The sequence below is a fragment of the Hyaena hyaena genome, unplaced genomic scaffold (assembly GCF_003009895.1).
Source record: "Hyaena hyaena isolate Hyena2069 unplaced genomic scaffold, ASM300989v1 scaffold_208, whole genome shotgun sequence".
NCBI lineage: Eukaryota > Metazoa > Chordata > Mammalia > Carnivora > Hyaenidae > Hyaena > Hyaena hyaena.
The window spans coordinates 1412422-1427310 of NW_024080839.1; the positions used below are offsets into that span (position 1 = coordinate 1412422).

Below are 14889 nucleotides of genomic sequence, written 5' to 3' on the forward strand. Positions count from 1 at the left end.
AGAGGAAAGGAAGGAGAGGAAATTAGCTCGGGCCGGTTCACCCTCAGGGGACTTTCCATCGCACACTAGCAGAGCGAGACCTGAGAGAGTCCCTCCTGCAGGCGTTAATACTTCCTCAGGGAAGCGGACACATGAAGGCTGACATGTTACCCACTTAAAGTTTTACACATAATAAGCCAACAGATTGTTAAACAAAAGGTTTTATTGTGCAAATATATTTTGCAAACATACCTTTGAACTGATAAAAATTGAGAAGTGTATATAAAGCTATGGTTTGCTAGGACTGAAAGTTGGCGAAATATCAAAGATGACTGAATTTAATTATTATCAGGCATGTCTGGCGTCTGTTGATAGGACAACGCTGTTTGGATGAATAATCACATTTGAATGAGCACTAACATGAAAAGATATGGAACTCACAATTACTCCCTAAAAGTTATTGTTTTAGTCCATTCAGGCTGCTTTAACAAAATACTACAGTCTCGGTGATTTATAAACAACAGAAATTTATTCTCACAGTTTTGGAGGCTGGAAATCCAAGATCAGGGTACCAGCATGGTTGGGTTCCGGTGAAAGCCCTTTTTTGGATTGCAAACTGCCTACTTGCTGTATGGATGGTGGGAAGGATCTCTCTGACATCTTTATTATAAGGGCACTTGGCCCATGAGGCTCCGCCCACATGAGCCCAAAGGCCCCACCTCCCAATACCCTCACCTTAGGCATTAGGTTTCAATCTATGAACACTGAGGACATGCAACTAATGAGACCATTAGCAGATACATCTCCTGCCTTTGCTTCAGTAGGTCACCAATTATTTTGTTATAATTGAATTTTTATATAATTTATGTTCTATCACCTAAAGAATAAAAAATAAAAAGTAATTGTTTTTCAAATTGTAATTTCATAGTGAAAAAAAGTTTGAATATCTATTTACCTAAAAGAGTAAATTGTAGTATTAAAATGGCAATTTTTTGTTGTCGTTACTCTAAAGATGTACAACTGTCTTCTCATTTTGTGTGTTTTAATGAGAAATCTGCTGTCATTGCTATCTTTATTTCTCTGGGCATGTTTTTTTCTTTTCTAGCTCCTTGTAAGAGTTCTTCTTCATAACTGTGTAGCAATCAGGGTTCAGGCAGAGAATCAGAACCAGTAGGAGATCTATATAAAGAGACTTGTTGCAAGGAATTGGTTTATGTGGTCATGGGGCTGGCTAGACAAGCCTGACAGCCACAGGACAGGTGGTCAAGAGGAGCACTGGAACTCTCAGGCACTGAAGCGCTGTCTACAGGAAGAATTTAGTCTTCTGGGAACAGGCCACTTCTGACCTTTACTTCGGGAAGGCAGTGGGGGCTGTGGGCCACTTCTCTCTCTGATCAGTTGACTTCATTCACTTCCAGCTTCTTTCTGAGGTTTTCAGACCATTCTGGCCTTTTTTCACTCTTGCCAGGATCTGCAAATCTACCTCCATTCTCGTTATATTCTGTGGGGATAAACATGGAAATGGGCAACATTGAGAAATATCCATCAATGTTTAACTGTTTCAGGTGTAACGTGATCCAGTATTTGTTTCAGAACCTTGAACAGAAACTTGACTGGATCTAGGTGCTTGACATTGCTATCCTGAAAGACACTGATGAGAGAATCAGTTTCCTTCATGGAATTCATGGGCTGAGAGAGTCTCTTTCTCTCTTAGGAAGAATTCTGAATGGAAATCTGGACTAGATGGTCCCTGAAGCCTATACATATGCTGCCATAAAGACTGCCATGCGCTCAGTCTCTTCTAAAACCAGAATATTACAGGGGTGCCTGGGTGGCTCAGTAAGTTAAGTGTCTGACTTCCGCTCAGGTCACGATCTCCCGGTTCATGAGTTTGAGCCCTACATCGGGCTCTGTGCTGACAGCATGGAGCCTGGAGCCTGCTTCAGATTCTGTGTCTCCTTCTCTCTCTGACCCTCCCCTGCTCACGCTCTCTCTCTCTGAAATAAATAAAACACTAAGAAAATTTAATAAAACAAAACAGAACGTTATGTAAAATTATGGACCTCTCCCTTATCCCTCCAACCCATAATTCCCTTTGCTTTATTTTGAAGAGAAAATCTAATTTGGAAGCCTCCCTCCATTAATCTCCCCTCACTCTCATTTTGTATCCTTAAAAAGCTCACCTGGTCTATGTCAGCAGCTGTGCCTGGGGACACTGGGAGGCCAGTTGGGGGAGGGGCGGGAGGCCGGGCTCACCCAGAGGCCCGGCAGATCCTCCCGGCTGAGGATCTCTTTGTAGAGCTCCTCTGCTTGCTGGTACTTGTTCTGCCTCAGCTAGGCCGAGGCCTGCAGTGAGGGCAGGGCCTGGGTGATCTGGAGCTCCCCGGCCAGTCCTCCCTCTAGCCTCTAACCTCGTGACCTGGGGCCGGTGACCAGCTCCTGCTCTGCCTTGGGCTAGTGACACAACCTCTTTGTGCCTCGGTTTCCTTGTTTGCAAAATGGGGCAGAAAGAGCCCCTGCCTTCCAGGGCCCTTGAAGTAGTGGGTGGGGCCGGGTAGGTGCGGAAACGGGGGTCTAGAGCTCAATAAATATTGGACTCTGTCCTCTCGGCCCCGCCCCCTCAAAATCCCGGTTCTCCAACTGGATGGTCCAGGCTCCGTAGAAGCATTTAGGAATGCAGACCAGGGACATCACCCTGTGTGACACCATCACTGTCACCTCGCCCTCTCACCATCACATTTGTCATTAGGAAACAAGACCAAATGCATCCTTAGAAGCCTGCTTTCGATAGGGTGGAAAGTTCTGATCATTTTCCAAAGCTACAAAGCAATTTCGATCTTTTTTTTTTTTTTAATCCTTCATGACTAGCATATTGTGCTTAATAAAAGAGAATCAGCCAAGTTAGGAGCACAAAGTTTATCAGAAAGAGACTTCTGGGTTCAGCCCCTTTCTACCTTTACTAGTTTTTCACATTGCCCAAGTGGTTTAAAATTCCTGAGCCTCAGTTTCTTTATTTAAAAAAAACTTGTAGAAACAATACCTAGGTATTTTTTGAGAATTAAATGAGATAATATACCTAAAGCATTTGGCACAGTGTCTCATGTGCAGTCAACGTTCAGTAAACAGTAGCTATTATTGCCAGATTATTTTTTAATTAATATACCACAAAGGTATAAAAGTAGAATTTTTTGGCATATCTAAATTCCCTACAGAATGTAAAGATACCCCATCATTAATATGCATCACTGCTTAAAAGAGTGTGTTATCTAAGCAGATGTTATATAAGCCAACGGTGCTGTAATATAATACTATTTTAACCAGACCTTTATTGTTACAAGCAATAAAGAATCTTAACTCAAGGGGCCTAAACAGAGGGAGATGTACTGTCTCACCAACAAGTCTCAGTGTGGGGCAGCCCCCAATTTCATTCCAAATTCAGAAGCTCAGTACTGTCATCAGATCTGTCCTTTCCATCTTCTGCTCCTCTGTGAGAGGTTCAAGGGTCACATTTGGTCACAGTGTTCAGAAGAGAAGAGGATTACCTCCTTCCTGTGTCGTTTCTGAAAGCAGGGGAAAACCTTCCCAGAAGTTCCTCCAGTGTATTTTCTTGTGTCTCCTTGGCCAAACTGGTTGTGATAGTCACATCTCTAAATTGATCACTGGCTAAGAGAAAGGGCCTTCCGTACCTTGTCCCTGCCAGGATTTCTCTCTTCTCTCAGCACAGGACTGCAAAGAATGAGTGGGACCCAAACAAATATGAGGGTCTAGCAGCAAAATAAATAAATAAATAATTTATTAATAAATAGAAATAATAATAAACACAGAAATGGCTGTTAGGTAAGGAACCAAATGTACTTGAGATATCAGGGCTGCTTAGAATTCCTGTATCTGCATGCAGCATAATAAAGCACAGAGAAACCTCAGTAAGTTTGTATCTAGCCTACAACTGTTAAGGGGAACGCCTGGCTGGCTCAGCTGGAAAAGCATTCAACTCTTGATCTTGGGATTGTGAGTCTGAACCACACATTGGGTGTAGAGATTACTAAAAAATAAACTTTAAAGAAAAAAAGAGCTGTTATGGGAAATCCACTGCAAATCTAAAGAAACAATTTTTTAAGTCAATAAAATGTTCCAAGATGAAAATTAGCATCATGTGCATTGCAATAGTATCTAATGTACAATTATTTCATACACAATTATAAATATCCTTTCTAAAGTAAAATTATTTAAGAGTGCAATTTGCTTTTTTCAAGAGATCCTGGGGAACTTTTAAATATTGCACTTCCACTTGCTTTCACGGCTAAACAAAGCAGTATTACATCTTTCCATCTTGCCTGTCCTTAACAGTCTTATTAGATGCAACCAAAATGGCATATTGATTTCAAATTTTCATTTACAGGGAGTTGAAAATACTTAACAATTCAATCTGTCTGACCTACTCCTACATCCATGTTCCCAGTCATTCTCTGTCAATTACCTAATACACCCTTCCCTGCAAAATGAAGCCATTTTTTTTATTAGATTTTTGCTACAGTTCTCCAACATCATTTCAACTTGCAGCTGTGCTTAGGAGATTGGAGGATACTAAAATTGCAGAGAAAGGATATTGACTTAGGGATTGATTTTAAAATAATTGGGAAGCACTATTGGCTTAGAGGGTATTGAGGGTTACTAAAGGAAATTATATTAAAATGCATTAAGAGGATAACTTAATGTTACTTTATAAAACTCTAACTTAAATTCATATTTGGGCCTCTTGACATTTCAAAACCTAATGTGTGATTCCCAGTAAAATCCCAGAATGATTTCGCTTCACAATGTAAAAGCCTACATTTTCCCCCCTAGCTTTACCCACCATTGCATGAAGATACAATCAATGATGATTAACACTAGAGATGTCAAGAAGTCTCACACCTGTGCTGTGAAATACCTGCTAATCCTTGGTGTAGGACAACGCATTGTTTATGAAAACTGCTTAAAGCAATGTGAACAGAGGGAAAATGATTAACGAAATTAAAACAGGCAGAATAGCCATTTTTTTTTGATAGAAGAAGTGTGTGTGCGAAAACGGTCTCAACCTGTCGCTAAAATGGAAAGGATTTTAAAATGGAAACTCACAGTCTCAGACCATTTATTTCAGATTACTGGGCCGATCAATTTAACTGTGAGAAATAGATTTGACATTCTTGTCAGAAAGAGTTGAAAGCATAATTTAACTATTAAAGTTATTTGAATGCACATTTATTCTCCTTCCTGGCAATATTTCTCTTCTACTTATACAGTTGTCCATGAAATCAAATCCAGGTTTGAAACACCTATAATTATCCCAAGGCAAATCTGTCTGTAAACTGTCTTTGAAGAATTAAACTACCATATTTTATTTGTCAAATAAAATTTTATTGAGGCACCTGGGTGGCTCAGTAGGTTAAGCGTCAGACTTCAGCTCAGGTCATGATCTCACGGTTCATGGGTTCGAGCCCCACATGGGGCTCTGTGCTGACAGCTAGCTCAGAGTCTGGAGCCTGTTTCAGATTCTGTGTTTCCCACTCTCTCTGACCTTCCCCTGTTCATGCTGTCTCTCTCTCTGTCTCAGAAATATATAAAACATTTTAAAAATTTTTAAAAAAACAAACTTTTATTTATAAATATCTACTCACCAATAAAATTAGGGCAAATCTGTTGCTATAATAGAAGTAGTCTGCTCTAAATCAATTGTAAAGTAGTTCCACATATTCAGAAGTTGTATTCATCAAGCATCTCAGGCTACTGAATGTAATTAAGACTTGCCAAAAGGACAACAATGGCCTTATAGTAATGGGCACAAAATGATTTTATCCTGTCAGAAAAATGATCTGAACGCAATTCCTAGCAAGACTAACATCAAACATCAAAAACTGAAGATGGGGATTTGCATTCTAGGAATATAGAATAGACCAACTTTGTCTTATTCCTCCTGCTACGTTAAGTACAATAAAAACCCTGACACTGTATATAAAACAAACTTAAGACTCTGAAAGGTGGAGAGAAGAAAGTAGACCAGCCAGGGATCTGAGCAACAACATGGTGGCCCAGTTGCCTGGATTTTCTTTGATGCCTCAAATATCCCAGACTTGGAACAAACAAAGTCAGCTGGCCAGAAATACAACATCTAAAAAACATAGAAAAGGAATATTACTGTCTTAGTTCATTTGAGCCACTATAACAAAATACCACAGACTGGGTAACAACATAAATGTATTTCTTACAGTTGTGGAGGGTGGGAAGTCCTGGCTGTGCCCTCACATGGTAAAAGGGGCAGTGGAGCCCTCTAGAGCTTCTTTTATCTGGGTACTAACCTCATTCATGAAGACTTTTCCATCACAACCCAATCATCTCCCAAAGACACACCTCCCAATGCCATCCCACTGAGCATTAGAGTTTCAACATATGATTTGAGGAAATATGCAAACATTCAGATGATAGCAATTACAAACAACTCCACACATGTAAACTTGACAACTTGGTTTAGATGGACCAATTCCTTGAAAACAAAAACTACCACAATTCATCTAATATTAACTAGATAAATCTTAGTGTCCCTACAGCTGTTAAAGAGATTAAATTTATAATTAACACTCCTCCCAAATCTACAGGTCCAGATGACTTTACTGGAGAATTCTACCAAACACTTAAAGAAGAGTTAACAACAATTTGACCTAAAATATCTTCCAAAAAACAGAAAAGGAGAGAACATTTCCCAATTCATTTTTTTGGCATTTTTCAATCTTATCTTCCTAAATTTGAGATATAACTGAACATATACCATTGTTTTAGGTGTACAATCCAATGATTTGACTCAATTCATTTTATACCCAGACACCAAAACCAGACAAAGATAATATGGGAAAAAATAATAATAATAACTACAAATATACCTACCTACTTCATGAATATACACAAAAACCCCTCAGAATATTAGCAAATTAAATTCATCAATATATGAAAGAATTATATACATGACCAAGTGGGCTTAATTTCAGGAATTCAAGGCTGGTTCAGCATTCAAAAATCAGCGTTACCTACTATATTACCAGACTAGAAAAGAAAAATCATATGATTACATCAATATATTCAGAAAATGCTTTAGACAAAATTCAACACCCACTCACGATAACAATTTCCAAAAATGGGAATACAAGGGAACTCTTCAACTTGTATAAAAACAATATCAAATATCTACCTCTAATATTATGTTTAATAGTTAGAAATTAAATACTTTTCCTCTGCCATTGGGTAGAGGATGTCTGTGCTCATCATTTTTATTCAAACAGCACTGAAAAACCTAGCCAATGCAACAAGGCAAGAAAAAGAAATAAAATGACTACATATTGAAAAGGAAGAAATAAAACTTTGTGCCCCAAAAAATTTCCAAAAAGAGGTATTTGAGATGGCTCTTGAAAAGAAGATTCATTCATTCAACAACTAACAAATTCACCACAGTGTGGGTCTTGTCATTCATTCATTCATTCATTCATTCCACAATTTTAATAACTAGTAGATATTTATTAAATATCTACTAAATTCCAAACATTGTTCTAGCTGTAAGGATTCAGCAGTGAACAAAATAGATAAAATCTGTCCTTATGGAATTTCTACTTAGCAGAGGGTAAGGATGGGACAGAAAATAAATCAATAAATCACACAATACACATTTGACAGAATAAGTACTACGGGGAAAAGTAGAAAAGGGAAGGGGGAGAATGAGTACAGGAGAGGGAGGGAGGTGCTGCAGTTTCAAAGAGAGAGAGGTCAGAAAAGGCCTCACTGAGAAAGTGACATTTGAGCAAATACTTGAAAGAGCTGATGACTGTGAGCCATGCCAGTATCAGGAGGGAGTGCTCTCCAGCAAATGCAAAGACCTGATGCCTTTGTGACATCACAAAGCTTGTGGCTTGTGAATGGTATCTGGGAGAAACAGTCTGACTAGAATGAGACAGAGAAAGCACTTGGAGATGAGGTCCCAGGAAACAGAAACACTAGTGTGTAAGACTTTGTAGGCCACTCTGAGGCCATTGTGAGGACTGTGGATAAAATTTCCACAGGTCTGAGAACAATCTAGATAGAAGGAAAGGCAAGAACAAAGATGGAGAAACAGGAGTGAGGGGGAACTTTTGAGAAACACAGGAACTCTTTCCAGGATCATAGAGTATCTAGAGGAATACGGGAGATAAATAAGGTTGGGAAACATAATAATAAAGACCTGGACATAACACAGAAGCATGGGAACTTAATTCATGAAGCAATAGGCAGCCATGAGATGCATGAGTGAAAACACTGAAATTGTACTTTACAACAATTAGAACGGTCAGAAAAACAGAGTCTGGCAACTAGTAAATGCAGAGCAAAAACTATAATTTTAAATCCCAGTATTCTGCCTCTCCTAATGGAATAATTCAGGCAAGGATCATCAATGATGAGGAAGTGGAAGGTTGATGGGAAACTGGATAAGCTCACAGTAACGTAATAGTGGTTATAAAACATCACATAAATAACAACCTTAATAACGTGAAAGTATACGTAACAAAAGTTGGGAAGTATTATAGTGGTAAGAGAGCTAAAGGGCAGGTCAAGGAAAATAAGACCTTCATTTCACTAACTCAGAGAACAAGAGACATCATGGATAGTGGAGAGAACAAGAAAAAAGTGTCAGTATATTAAGTCACAAATGATAATTAATGGAGGCAAAATAATATAACTTTACTGAGAAAATGTGGGAAAGGAGGGGAAGGACTAGTGTGTTACCTAGATCTTCTGCCGTAGCTAGAAAGATCATTCCTTAAGTTGATTTCAAATAGGAAAAGGCTCTTTCTTGTGGTAGAGTGCCAGTATATAGAGGTAATGATGGAGTCAGCAAATTCCCATTTTACAACCATCATAATAAAATCTGATTCAGGCAAGAATCATCTACGGATGCTACATACATGGGGTAGGAGCCAAGTTTGATAAGAAACAATATTTAATCAGCACCAAAGTTTCTCTTCATAATGTATGCATTAGTTGCAAAAGGAAAAACAACTGTACACTGGAGGACTAGAAGAATACCTTAAGCAAGTGATCAAAATAAGGGGCAAACAGGTGTGTGGCTGGCTCAGCTGGAAGAGCATGTGACTCTTGATCTCAGTCGAGGTTGTGAGTTCAAGCCCCACACCGGGTTTAAAGTTCACTTTAAAAAAAAAAAAGGTTAAAAAAAATAAAAGGCAAACAGGTATCATGTGTCTCTGGATATGATAACTTGAGAAAGACCACATGTTGTTTTCCTCTCAAAAAATTAATAACCTGGGGGTGACTGGGTGGCTCAGTCAGAAGAACATCTGACTCTTGATTTTTGCTAAGGTCTTGATCTCAGGGTGGTGGGATAGAGCACAGTGTTAGGGTCTGAGCTGAGCATAAAGGCTGCTTAAGATTCTCTTTCTCCTGGGGCGCCTGGGTGGCTCTGTCGGTTAAGTGTCCGACTTCAGCTCAGGTAATGATCTCGTGGCTAGTGGGTTTGAGCCCTGCATCAGGCTCTGTGCTGACAGCTAGCTCAGAGCCTGGAGCCTGCTTCAGATTCTGTGTCTCCCTCTCTCTCTGACCCTCCCCTGCTCATGCTGTCTCTATCTCTCTCTCAAAAATAAATAAAATATTAAAAAAAAAAAAAGATTCTCTTTTTCCCTCTGCTCTTCTCCCCAGCTTGCACAAATTCTCTCTAAAATAGAATTTTGGGGGACACCTGGGTGGCTCAGTCGGTTGGGTGTCTGACTTCAGGGGAGTGCGATGGCTCAGTCTGGTTAAGCACCGACTTCAGCTCAGGTCATGATCTCCCAGTTCCTGGGTTTGGGCCCTGCATTGGGCTCTGTGCTGATTGCTCAGAGCCTGGAACCTGCTTCAGATTCTGTGTCTCCCTGTCTCTCTGCCTTCCTCCTCTTGCACTCTGTCTGTCTCTCAAAAATAAATAAACATTTAAAAAAAAAGAATTTTTTTCATTCATAACCTGAATCTTATCATGAGGAAACAATATCAGACAAATCCGAATGAGAGACATTCTAAAAAATAACTGGCCTTTATTTTTCAGATTTTAGTATCTTTTTTTTTTTATAACATTTATTTATTTTTGAGAGACAGGGAGTGAGCAAAGGAGGGCAGAGAGAGGAAGACACAGAATCCGAAGCAGGCTCCAGACTCTGAGCTGTCAGCGCAGAGCCCCAAATGGGGCTCGAACTCAGGACTGCGAGATCATGACCTGAGCTAAAGTTGGTTCTTAACCGACTGAGCCACCACACTCCCCAAAAGCTTTAGTATCTTTAAAGACAAATGAAAGAAAGAAATTATTATAGATGGAAACTAGATGTGGAAACTAAATGCAATTTGTGATGCTGAATTAGATCTTGTATCAGAAACAAAATAATGCTATAAAACACATTACTGGGACAACCGACAAAATTGGAATATAGAATGTGGAGTCAATATAGAATTTATTGAATCATTTCTGGTCCTGACAAGATGAAATAAACACATGCCACCCTATTCCTCCTGCTAATAATGAAACAAACAAACAAATAAGACTGGATAAAATCCAATTTTAGTATATGTGCTGCCGAAGCCAGCACAAACCTGGATAAAATCCATAAACCAACTGACAGAAGACCTAAAGGTGAAGAAAAGAAGGCAAACTGGCTAGCGACCTCGGACGTTGAGTTCCCTGGGATTTTGTCAGCCTCCAGTATATCCAGGCCTGGCTGGGCACAAGAGAGCTCCCTAATCCCAAAACACCAATGGGCACAGACCAAAAGACTCCAAAAAAAGTCCATTTTCTCTAGCTACGGGACCAGGAAAAACAGCTTCCCAGAATAGCACACTTGAAGGGGCACCTGGGTGGCTCAGTTGGTTAAGCGTCCGACTTCGGCTCAGGTCATGATTTTGTGGTTCATGAGTTCAAGCCTCGTGTTGGGCTCTGTGCCGACAGCTCAGAGCCTGCAGCCTGTTTCAGAATCTGTCTCCCTCTTTCTCTGCCTCTCTCCCACTCATACTCTGTCTCTCTCTCAAAAAATAAACATAAAAAAAAAAAACACAGCACATTTGACCAAACCTACCCCACTCAATGCAAACCTCTCAAAAAGTCTACTCCCCTCTCGCTTCCACTATCTCCCAGCCCTGCCTGACCCTGCGGGATTCCCTAACACTTCATTAGAACCTGGGCTAACCTGCATCCTAGATAAGCAGCTCCACTCTGGGTCAACCAAGCTGAATTTGGAGAGGATCTTTGGGCAAAACTCCAGCTTTTACAGTCTCAGCCCTCTTTTCTATCACCTTTCTCCCATAAGGCAATCAAAGCTCTTTTTGTTTGGGCTAGGCAAATGGCCTCAGGGCAAAGTAGCAAAAAAATGGCTTTCTGCTGGAATGCCTCCCAGATTTTCCCTTCATTTTAAATCTATTCCTTAATCCTTTGTCAACTCTTAGATAGAACAGTAAAACTTTCTTCTTAAAAGCATCAATCTTTCATTATTTAGGTCTTTTCAAGAAAAGAGTTTGTGGAATAATCCAGACTGCCACTACTATAAACAGGAGGTCTACTCTTTAAAAATCTTGTATTGAATTATATCAGATAAAGAAAAGCAAATAAATCATAACCGTACAGTTAGATGGATGTTCACAAGAAATCTATACTCCTATAAATAGGATCTGAAACAATTATCAGTAAAGAGTTCTTCAAAACCTTTTTTTCAATGTTTTATTATTTTTGGGGGGTTTTTTTGTTTCTTTGGTTTTTTTTATTTTTTTAATGTTTTATTTATTTCTGAGAGAGAGAGAGAGAGAGAGACAGTGTGAGCAGGGGAGGGTTAGAGAGAGAGGGAGACACAGAATCTGAATCAGGCTCCACGCTTTGAGTTGTCAGCACAGAGCCCACAAACCGTGGGGCTCAAACCCACGAACCGTGAGATCATGACCTGAGCCAAAGTCAGACGCCTAACTGACTGAGCCACCCAGGCGCCCCTATTTCATTTTTGAGAGACAGAGAGAGATAGCACATGTGCACAAGAGCGAGCAGGGGAGGGGTACACAGAATCCTAAACAGACTCCAGGCTCTGAGTTGTCAGCACAGAGCCTGATTTGGGGCTCAAACCAACAAATTGTGAGATCATGACCTGAGCTGAAATCGGACGCCTAACGGACTGAGCCACCCAGGAGCCCTTCTTCACCACCTTTACTACTTCCTGCAAAGGGAACCATTCTCTTGACTTCTAACACTGTAGTAAAAGTTTTGCCAGTTTTTTAGCTTTATAAATGGAATCATAACATTTTGAGACTTGCTTCTTTTGCCAATTATTTTATTTGCCTTTACATCATATATTCTTTATTATTATAGTTGAAAGACTCATCCATTTGGATATAAAACAATAGTTCATTCATTCTCATCGCTGTACAGCATCCCATTGAATGACTAAGCCACAATTTATCTGTTCTACTGTTGATGGAGAAGAACCACTGAGTCGGTCACAGGGTATGCATAGTTTTGGTTTTAGGAGTACTTCCAAACATATTTTCAAACATACAAATTTAACCTCTTACCAGCAATGTAGGAGAATCCTAGTTCTTTGTTAACCCTTGACCAATTACTTTTAACCACCTGTGAAATCCTGTTAAAAACAAACAAACAAAATAGTACCTTCTGTTTGCATTCTACGCCTTCCAGCACCTCGTGTCCCTTTTTTAAACTCTGGGCTCTGAGTTGGCAAGTTCGGTTTCTGAACTTTTGTCAGGTAAAAATGGGAAATAAGAGGAGAAAAAATTATTAAAGAAATGATACATTTGATTTGGAAAGAAACTAGAAACAAAAGGCAGAAAAAAGAGGAGGGGAAGTTAAAGTCCTGGGCGACATGGATGCTGGCTCTAGAGTTTTTGAAGAAGGTTGAGAGTAGGGTGAAGAAGTGTCAAAGCAACCAGATTAGGCCCAACATAGAGCTAAGACCCATGTCAGTAGAGTGAAATTTAACTCAATTTCATGCTTGGTTCTCCCAGAAAAGGAAGGCCGAGGAACCTAATCAGTGTTCCCTGTTCAACACAAGTCACCTGACGTGCTGCCTCTGAGACTTCCCTTCGCTCCATGTAAGGAAAGTAACCTTGCAATAGCCCATCTGCTTCTACCTAGGAGGACTTCCCTGTGCCTGCTCCCTGATGCCTGTGGAAGTCTTTCATTTCGTACAACAACTTGGAGAGCTTTTCTATCTGCTAGCTTGGATGCTGCCCGATTCATGAACTGCTGAATAAAGCCAGAAGATGAGTAAATTATGGACATTTTTCTTTTAACACAAGGGAAAGGGGTTTTCGAATGTGAGAAATATAGTGAGTAAAAAATGGAAGGTATTATTGTGAATTATGAATATTGGATTTCTTTGTTGCTTGACTGGAATTACTATCAACCATGGTGTCTAAATAGGGTGTCTCTAGATCAGCCAATCCCGTGGAAGCTGGTGGGGCACACGCCTCTGGGAGGTGAAAGAATTCTGGTGAGGCAGAACAGAGAGATAGTTAACTGAATACACAGCAAGGGGGTGGCCGAAGGGACTGCAGAGGAGAGACTCCCATGGGGCACTGGGTGGGGACTGCTTTAAAAGGGGACGATGAGGAGGTATGGTGATGTATGGAATTCTCTCTTTTTTTTTTTGTGGTAACTGTGCCTAGTTAGCCCATTGGTTAGTTAGGACCTATGGGTATTTTGAGGAAGGTCGCTTTATGGGCCTGTCTGTATTCCATTGCTCGAGCCTTGTTTGACTGAAAGCGGCCTCTACATCAACTACTTTTGATTACTGAATTATTCCTTTATAACTGGAACCCCACACACAAATTGAATCACGTGGAGCTTTACTTCACATAAACATAAACCAGAGTTTTACTTTACATAAATCAGCTATGAGGGTTAATTGAAGGTATTTGAACAACACTTCCACTAGCTTCGTTGACAGTATCCCTCCCTGCCCCTCCAACCCCAGGAAACCTGCTCTTATGAATTCTTACCAATCAACTACTCTCTAACTCTTCACTCAATAAAGATTTAGGAACCTTGTTCACACAATTCTCTACCCAATTCATGCTGTAGTCCCAGATTTCAACAGCCACAGTAGATGGCCCATCCAACAGGATAGCTTCGTGAGTAGTGTGTCTGTTTAATTCCAGTGACCTTCACCTATATTCAGTGATGTGTTGTTGAAGACAGTTCATTCCAGCTCCTGAGAGCTTACTGTTCATATCTCTTTCTAGTTCCACACTCGGGAACATGTTGGTTACTTGCAATCACCATGGTGGTGGTATTTCCACAATTAAAATCAACAAATGCTACAAATCGGGGATTTATTTTTTCATTTGTGAGAACCAGTATACCAGTAATGACTGTCTCTATCCCACTTCAAGCTCTCACATGCAGATTCAGAAAGAACCCTGGACTTAGTCAACCCAAGAACTGCTCGACACCAGAAATAGAAAACTAGAAAATTTCATTCTCTAACCACCACCTCAGCTCTCAGCTCCCACAGCCCTCTTCTCCTATACCTTCTCTTCAGTGTCACACTAGACCTTCAGGCTCTACTTGCATATTCTCTCTATACATCACAAAGGCAGAAAGGCTTCCAGTTGACCATGCTGTACTGTTTCCTTTGATTCTTCATTAAGAAGCCCAACAAACGACTCAACATTTATCAATTATCTCCTGGCATAAGACAAGGTTAATAAAAATCGTATTTCTTCAAAAATCAATCAAAAGTTGTTTTTACCTTCATTATGAAATGTTCATGGTATCTTTTCTTCTTTATTTTACTTAATTAAGTAAGCTGTATATGTCCAGCATGGGGCCTGAACTCATGATCTCAAGATCAAAAGCAGCATGCTAGGGGCACCTGG

The 14889-nt window shown here is 40.1% G+C and overlaps 1 long non-coding RNA gene across 2 annotated transcripts; it reads right to left on the reverse strand.

Moving 5' to 3' along the window:
- Positions 1-1175: 1175 nt before the first annotated feature.
- On the reverse strand, positions 1176-7914 carry LOC120238412. Of its 2 annotated transcripts, none has more exons than XR_005530220.1 (4): positions 7810-7914; positions 5637-5784; positions 3372-3705; positions 1176-1480 (listed from the first exon to the last, which is right to left on the reverse strand). It is a non-coding gene; the product is annotated as an uncharacterized LOC120238412 (long non-coding RNA). The 2 variants fall into 2 exon arrangements; XR_005530219.1 differs by having other exon boundaries at positions 3522-3705; positions 7810-7908.
- Positions 7915-14889: the final 6975 nt, after the last annotated feature.